The following is a 7,121-nucleotide window of genomic DNA, read 5'->3' as shown; positions in this document are numbered from 1 at the left end:
AAGGAAAATGAAAGGTGGGCTGGGTAAGGGGGAGATGCGTAGGGTGTGTATATGGGGTGGGGAGACAGAAGGGGAGGTCAGAAAAAGAGAAAGTCCCCCTTCCCCCGGCGCACACTCTGTGCTCCCGGGCTGTGCGCGGAGCTTGTTTGTAATGCCCTCAAAGCCAGCAGGTAGACGTGGCAGTTTTATTGCTTTATACCCTGCAGCTTGCTGTTAACACGGTGAAGGCGTTTCCCCCACCCCGTGCATGTCTGTATTTCTCTCTATATGCTCGCAGGTGCACTGCTTTCCTCGCCGGCCGGCTTCCCCCAACTCTGGCCGCACCCGGAGCGGGGCGGGTCGTGGCGGGGCCCGGGAAGGTCCCCGCACTGAGCACCAGATCCAGGGCTCAACAGCCTCTATTTGCAAAGGATTTTTCCCCCTCCTTTTCTTTTCTTGTTTACTTAATGCTGGGGGAAGCCCGGAGGACTGGACTTGTCTGGGTTGTAGCTTCAGGGCTCTCATCCCTCCCCCTATTAGATAGAGGGTAAAAATCCCCGCGCTGTGTTCCAGAGGAGCAAGTGTGCAGCTGCACCGAGGGGGCAGTTGCTACACATGGGAAGAACGTCCTGCTGAGACCCGCTGTGAGACCCAGATGGGGTTCAGTCAGTCAGGGGCTGAGGATGGGAGCGAGCAAGGGGTCCTTCCCGGCTTGGCAGAGGTGTCTGTGGGCTCTTGCCGGTTAGAATCCGTACTGTACGTTTGAGCGTCCGGTTTTCAGGCTAGTCCCGGGAATAGCTAGCCCGAGAGCTACTCTGGCTCCACACACTGCGCCGAGCTGGCGCGCGGCGAGTGGCTGCCACGTGTGGCCTCTGCCACCAGCCTCGGCGCGAGGAGTTCGGCGCGCAATGACTGCGGCAGGGACCGCTCCCCGCGGTCATTTCTCTCCAACTGAACCCGGCGTCTCACTTCCGAGTCCTTCGCCCAGTGTCTTGGGCGGCTGTAATGAGCCGGGGCCAGTCACTTCTGGCTTGTTCGGCCCGCACCTCCAGTCCTTCTGCGAAAGGCAAGAACACTCGACTTTTTCAGGGCCTCACAGCTAGGGCGCACACCTCGGGGGCTCCAGGCCCCTGCGCCCGGCTCGCCGCCAGCCCGGCCTTGGCTCCTACCTCTTTGTCTTGCCCGCTGGGGAACCCGGGCCCGCCTTTGGGGGTGGGAAGAGCCAGGCAGGCAAGGCCCGAAGTCTTTATCATTCAAAATAGAAGTAAAGCCAGCAATCTAGAGTAGGAGGCTTAAGGATCTTTTGGGGCCTGTAGTAGATGAGGGTCAAATTCACTAAGAAGTTTTTAAGAGGCAGGATTTGAGGCCTACACTGCTTTATGCTTCTTAAGGTGCTGAGGTGTTGGGGCTTGTATTCGACTGTCAGTGTTATTTAGAGAGAAATACTTACGGATTGCCGACACGAGACCGCGTGGGTCAGCTCGCCCAAGGCCATTGTGGGAGGAATGGGCTCCTTGGGTCGGAAAAGCCTTTGCTGTTCTGGTTATGGACGCAGGTCTGCACGCACGCGTAGGCTAGCGAACGCGTTGGGTACCGGCCGAGGGTTTGCAGCCTCCTCGGGCTGGAGAAGTACATTCAAGCCGGGCAGGGCCTGTCTGGGTTTGGTTGCTAAGTTGGGCTCAGTTATCACGTTAATTCTAAAGAAATTAGACCTGGATAAATAGCCTTTGAATTCAAAGAAATAACTCGGTATTGATTTACATAGCCATGCTAAGAACCCTCTTCTCAATGGGAGACATGGGTGGAAAAAAATTCCTGCTAGATATTTCCCCATTCAATGTAAGATTCTGTTTGTGTATGTGTGTAGGGAAAGGGTGCTTGATCTCCTGAAAACCCAGGCACCCTTGTCCCCCTCCCCCAACATAAACACCTGGGAAAGCTTGGGGGGAACGTGAGAGCTGCCTCTTTCCCTTTCTTGGCCCAGGCCAGTGATGATATCTTCAGGAGTAGCCAAAAGTATCAGACTATGCAAGAAAACACTGAGATTATGGTGTTGTTTTCTCTAGTGATGAAACTATAATGCCCATGTTAACACCCTAACTTCCCAGGCTCCCCATAATTGGGCTAAAAAGTGGGCCCTGTTTACTGCACACCCGGAAAGAGGCTCCCTGAAGTCTGGGGACAACATCTCCCTCACCTCTCCAGTCCTGGGTCTCAAGAACAGGTAGCTAGGAAACCCCAGCATGGATGGCACTGGCCCCCCAGGGTCAGCAATTCCCACTGGGAACTTCACAGACTTTTTCTAGGTGCTCCAATTTGGAGAATATTAACTAAGCGTGTTCCAACCTAGAGGCTCCTGCTCCAAGTCTTTTCAAAAGTGGGGTCTAGGGGAATTATGAAAATTAAGCTAACCAGGTCCTCAAATTCAACACCTTTTGCCTCTCCCTGACCCTGTTCCCAGACTGTGTGAGCATTCAAAGCTTGCTGAACAGAGGGAGCCAAAATTCAGCACCTAGAGTGGTTTCAGGGGGAAAACAATACGTTTCTACCTTCTTCAGTTTTGGGATTGTATACAAACATCTGTCTTTCTTTCTTTCCTTCCCTTCTTTCCTTCTTCCTTTCTTTCTTTCTTTCTTTCCTTCTTTCTCTCTCTATTTCTTTCATTTCTTCCTTCCTTCCTTGCTCTCTCTCTCTCTGTTTCTCTCTCTCTTTCTCCATCTTTCTTTTCTCTTTTATCAAGCATAGGACCCCACTCCCTGATACATAAATACTCTTCTTTCTCTCAGACCAGGAAAAAAAGAACTCAACAACGTTTAAATGCTTAGATTAAAACAAGATAAATGGTGATGTTTGTCTTTTTAATCTGTTAGGTAAACCAAGGCTGAGCCCCCATATTTGCCCTGTTGGGAAATGTAGCATGGCAAAGGGGGAAGGGTAGTGGTGTTAGAAGTCAGCTTTAATCAAGCCAGTCTTTGGAAGCCGGGACCCCCTGACCATTGGAGGATAAATCCAGCCCTAGAGTGGCAGGGAACAAGCATCAACAGGAAATGGCAGACTATTTTTAGGCATAATAAGGAGTTAATATAGCTGGCCCAGCGTCTTCCTAAATGCCTGGAAGCATCCTCTGTTTTGATTCCTTCATCCCTTCATCAGTAGGAACAGCAAACGCCTCCACATTAAGGGAGAGCCAGGCTTGGGACAGCTCTTCAGGAAAACCTGGGATAGAAAACATCCTCTTGCTATCATGTGAGCTCTTAGGTGGTTCTCTTGTTACAACAGAAAAAGGAATGAAAACTGTTTTTCATTAAAGAGAGAGTTCTATACCTGACTGCCCTTGTGCTGTAAATGCCCTGGTGATTTTCATATTCATACCTGTTCAGAGGCACTTCTTACCCCCTTTATTTTGTAACATCCCAATAAATGGAAAGGTAATTTATTAGATTTTTAGCAAAATTTTCCTTAGAAGGCAACCTATTTGGGAACCCTTAGAAGTGAGGATTATTTTCTTAAAACCCCTTTTCCCAACAGTGCCCCTTCTCTTTTCTTTTATTCCAAACAAAACTCTTTTTTACACAAATCTAGAAGAAAGCCTTCCCCCCTCCTACCAAGGGGAATAAAATAGTATTTTTCCGCAGGTTTCACTAATTTTTTGCAGTGAGAAAAAAATGCTCCCTCTCTCCGTCGAGTGAGCCCCTTCCCCCACAGAGCTCAAAGCCTTGTCTTCTTTGAATAAACACTGACAGTTGTGTCCATTGGATACATATTTGGGTTCATATTCAGATTCACCATCTTTCTTCCCACATGCTTTGTGGAGAGGGAAGCAGAGAGAGTGGAAAAACGGGTTATAGAAAGACAGGGAGCTTGAGAGAGAACTAACATGAGAGAGTGAAGGAGAGACAGAATGAGCGTGAGTTTGCTTCATTCTGAGAGTACCTCAGTTCAAGTTTTCATCTCCATCCTGTTTGCTAGGGACCACTGCCCCAAAATGTTATTTGCACAACAAATAGGCAAAAGTAAGACTGATAAATCAGTCCTATTTGCCAGCGGGCCTGCCCCACGTGTGTTTCCTCCGGGCCTAGGGGTATGGCTAGACCCAAACTCACGACCCATCCAGTAGTCTTCTCAACCCTTTCTCCCCATCTCCTCTCCATCCCTTAGCTTGCTTTCCCCTCCAACATCAAGGGTATCTCGTTGCTCACTCTAGCAGCTGCGAAGTCGAAGCAAGAGGACCCTTAAAAAATTACAAAAGAAGTCATCTTCCCCGACAAACGAGCCACTTTAAGCATGAGGCTCTGGAGTCTCGAAGGTCTTGGGCCCAAGAGTTAAAAAGTTAGTCTAGCGTTTTGGGATTTCAGTGCATCAATCCCTAACAGACAAGCAGGCGTCCAGGCTCTCCTCGGGGCTGAGGTGAAAGAAGGGACGGGGGAGGGCAGGAGTCGGGAGGGCGGCGGGGACGCCCGCGCCCGCAGCTGGCCCCCACGCGCCGCTGTCTGCGGGTTATGAGGGGCCGGATAATGGAATTCAGGAGGCAGAGATCCTCCAAGAGCCAGCCACTGTCTTGTACAGATTTGTAGAGAAACCCTCACTGTAATTAAAACCGTACAGTCAGATTAATTCAATGTGTTGCTCGGCAGCGTTTTTAATAGTAAAAATCCGCTTTAAAATTGAATTAGGGTCGAAGAAAATTTCTGCGAGACTCGCCGGATTTGCCAGCTTTCATTGAAGCCAGCCCGAGCTGGACTTTGGCAGTGGCTGCACAGTGTCGCTCCCTCCCCCTTCCGTGGCCCAAGACGGGCTGGGTGGGGAGGGCTGGAGGTGGGGATGGGGGACCTCATCAACAGGGGATGCTAGTTTGGGCGCGACGCTGGGCGGCCGGCCGGAGTCAGGCCCGGGCGGAGCTCACAGCCTAGGGTTACCCTTCAGATCTCGGGGTTCAGGGCTACGCGGATTTTTGACACCCAGGACTCCCCCTTCCCAGCCTTTCTGGAAGTTCACGGCTCAGGTCGGGTTTGGGGAAAGAAGGGAGCCCTATTGTATCTTGAAGCAATTTCCCACTGTGTGTTCCCGCGGGTGGCGGAGGTTGGAGCCCTCTGTTTGGACGCTCGAATGACAGACAGGAGAAAGTTGTGGTTCTCTCCACCCACCCCCACCCCACCCCCCCTTTCTCTTCTTGAAAGTCTTCCAGAAATTGAGTAATATTTCAAGCGCGCTGTCAAAATGTCTCCCAAGCTTTGAATTGGCTAGCCGCCCCCCTTTACCTCCCTCCCCACCCCTTATCCTTTGCATCTCCGGTGGTTGTGAAATAAAGGTTAGCATAATTATATTTTTCTCCTTTAAAGTTAGACACCTCAGAGGTGAAAACTTGCTCCAGAGTTCCTGGAAGAGGTGGTGGCTGACCGCTAACGGAGAGGCTCTTGCTTGAGACCGGCTGGGGTGCGAAGTGGGTATCAAGGAGCTGGATCCCACTCTCTCCCGCGGCCAACCGGTTTTCAGGGGCCCAGATATGGTCCCCGGCTACACCCTCCCCATGGACCCAGCCGTTGCGCCAGGCTCCTTGGCTGCTGAAAGCGAGCGCGCGCGCGCGCGCGCACACACACACACACGCGCGCGCGAGCGCGCGCACATTACATACACACACACACACGCGCGCGCATACGCACGCACAACCTGGGACGAAAATTCCCTAACGAGTTAGTCACATCATCAGGCCTGGGAAAACAAAAACCTCTGTGGGTCCCTGCTCCTCTGGCAACATAAGCAGACGCTTTAATTGCTGCAAATTGTCACTCTGTCCCCTTTTCATTTTCTCGCTCCTTCGTTTATTTTTAGTACACTTCAAATGCCTACACACTTCCCTAGTAAGGAGAGCGCGGAGCAATTATTGCCTTTGCCTTCAGGGCCTGCTTTGCCAATCACTGAATGGGGATGGAGTAAACAGGGCGAAAAGCTAGGAGCGTTATTGGTCTCGCTTATTTCAGGTGGAGGGCGGCAAATAACTCTCCCTACCGCACCACCCCCTCCTCGCTTCTTGGATCTCAATGATCTGGAAGAAAGAAGATGCGCCCCCCTCCTTCTTCCTCCACATCACACCCCATCCCATGTGCGGCAAGTTTTACTTGAATCCAGCAAATCCCGCCAGAATTGGAGGGTTCCTCAGAGAGTAGTTAGGAAAAGAGAATTCCGTAGGGACCCAGGGCTTAATTCTGTGTTGAATAGAAAGACGCAACACGCGCAGGCACCTTCCCCGCCCCCATGCAGGAAAATAGGGTCCTTTTTCTCTGAGGGCTACGTGGGTGATAGACGCCTCCAGGTAGGTGACAGAGAGCTCTACGGGGCCCTTCTCCGTCAAGGGAAGCTTTGAGATTGGTTTGGAACAGTTTTGGATAGTCTGTTAGGATGGGTCTCGATCAACGCTGGTTTTGTTCTAAATATTAGCTAGGAGTTCTTAAAGGAGAACTTTAAATTTAGAGATACAGTGTTGTCTTGAACGTTGCTGAGGGCCATTCTGCCGCCTATCGTCTCTTCTCTCTGTTTTTCTTGGGAAAAGCACAGCGGTCCGAGGTGGGGAGGGAGGCAGGTGTCTGCAGCAGCGGCCCAAGGTGGTATCCGGCGTCCTGCAGATGGATCCGAAACAAATCAGTACAGGATTAACTTGTCTGTCTGCTCAATTGTCTCCAACTGCAAAAGCTGTGCGGGCCGCCCCTGCCGGGGCGGGTTCAGGTTACCTGCGCGTCCTGGGCGCGCTGTCTCCTCCCTGTCCCAGCCAGGGATGGCAGGCCCCGGGGCTGGCTGGCAGGACATTGTAAAGGAACTCAGTGAGTATGAACTGCTCCATTCTCACACACACCCCCTTCCTATTTCTTTTTTATGAAAACATTTACAAGGAACCTAATTTCAGATCGTGGAAGTAAATTTCATGCTAGGATGTATTTTACAAAACATGTAATCTTTCGGGGCCGGAAGACATTTAATTAAAACCATACTTTGACAAGTTGAGTTTCAAAGGGAAGTCACACCAGCGCAGAAGGCTAATTCATATTCAAGATGCAGCCTGTAATCCACGTTGTTTGAAAACGCCAGCCTGGGCAATGTGTACTGGCCCTGCTTGCTACCTACCCACTGGTCCGAGATTCCAAAGAGTA

Source organism: Equus quagga, chromosome 8 (genome assembly GCF_021613505.1).
Source record: "Equus quagga isolate Etosha38 chromosome 8, UCLA_HA_Equagga_1.0, whole genome shotgun sequence".
Lineage (NCBI taxonomy): Eukaryota > Metazoa > Chordata > Mammalia > Perissodactyla > Equidae > Equus > Equus quagga.
This window is presented reverse-complemented; position numbering follows the sequence as displayed.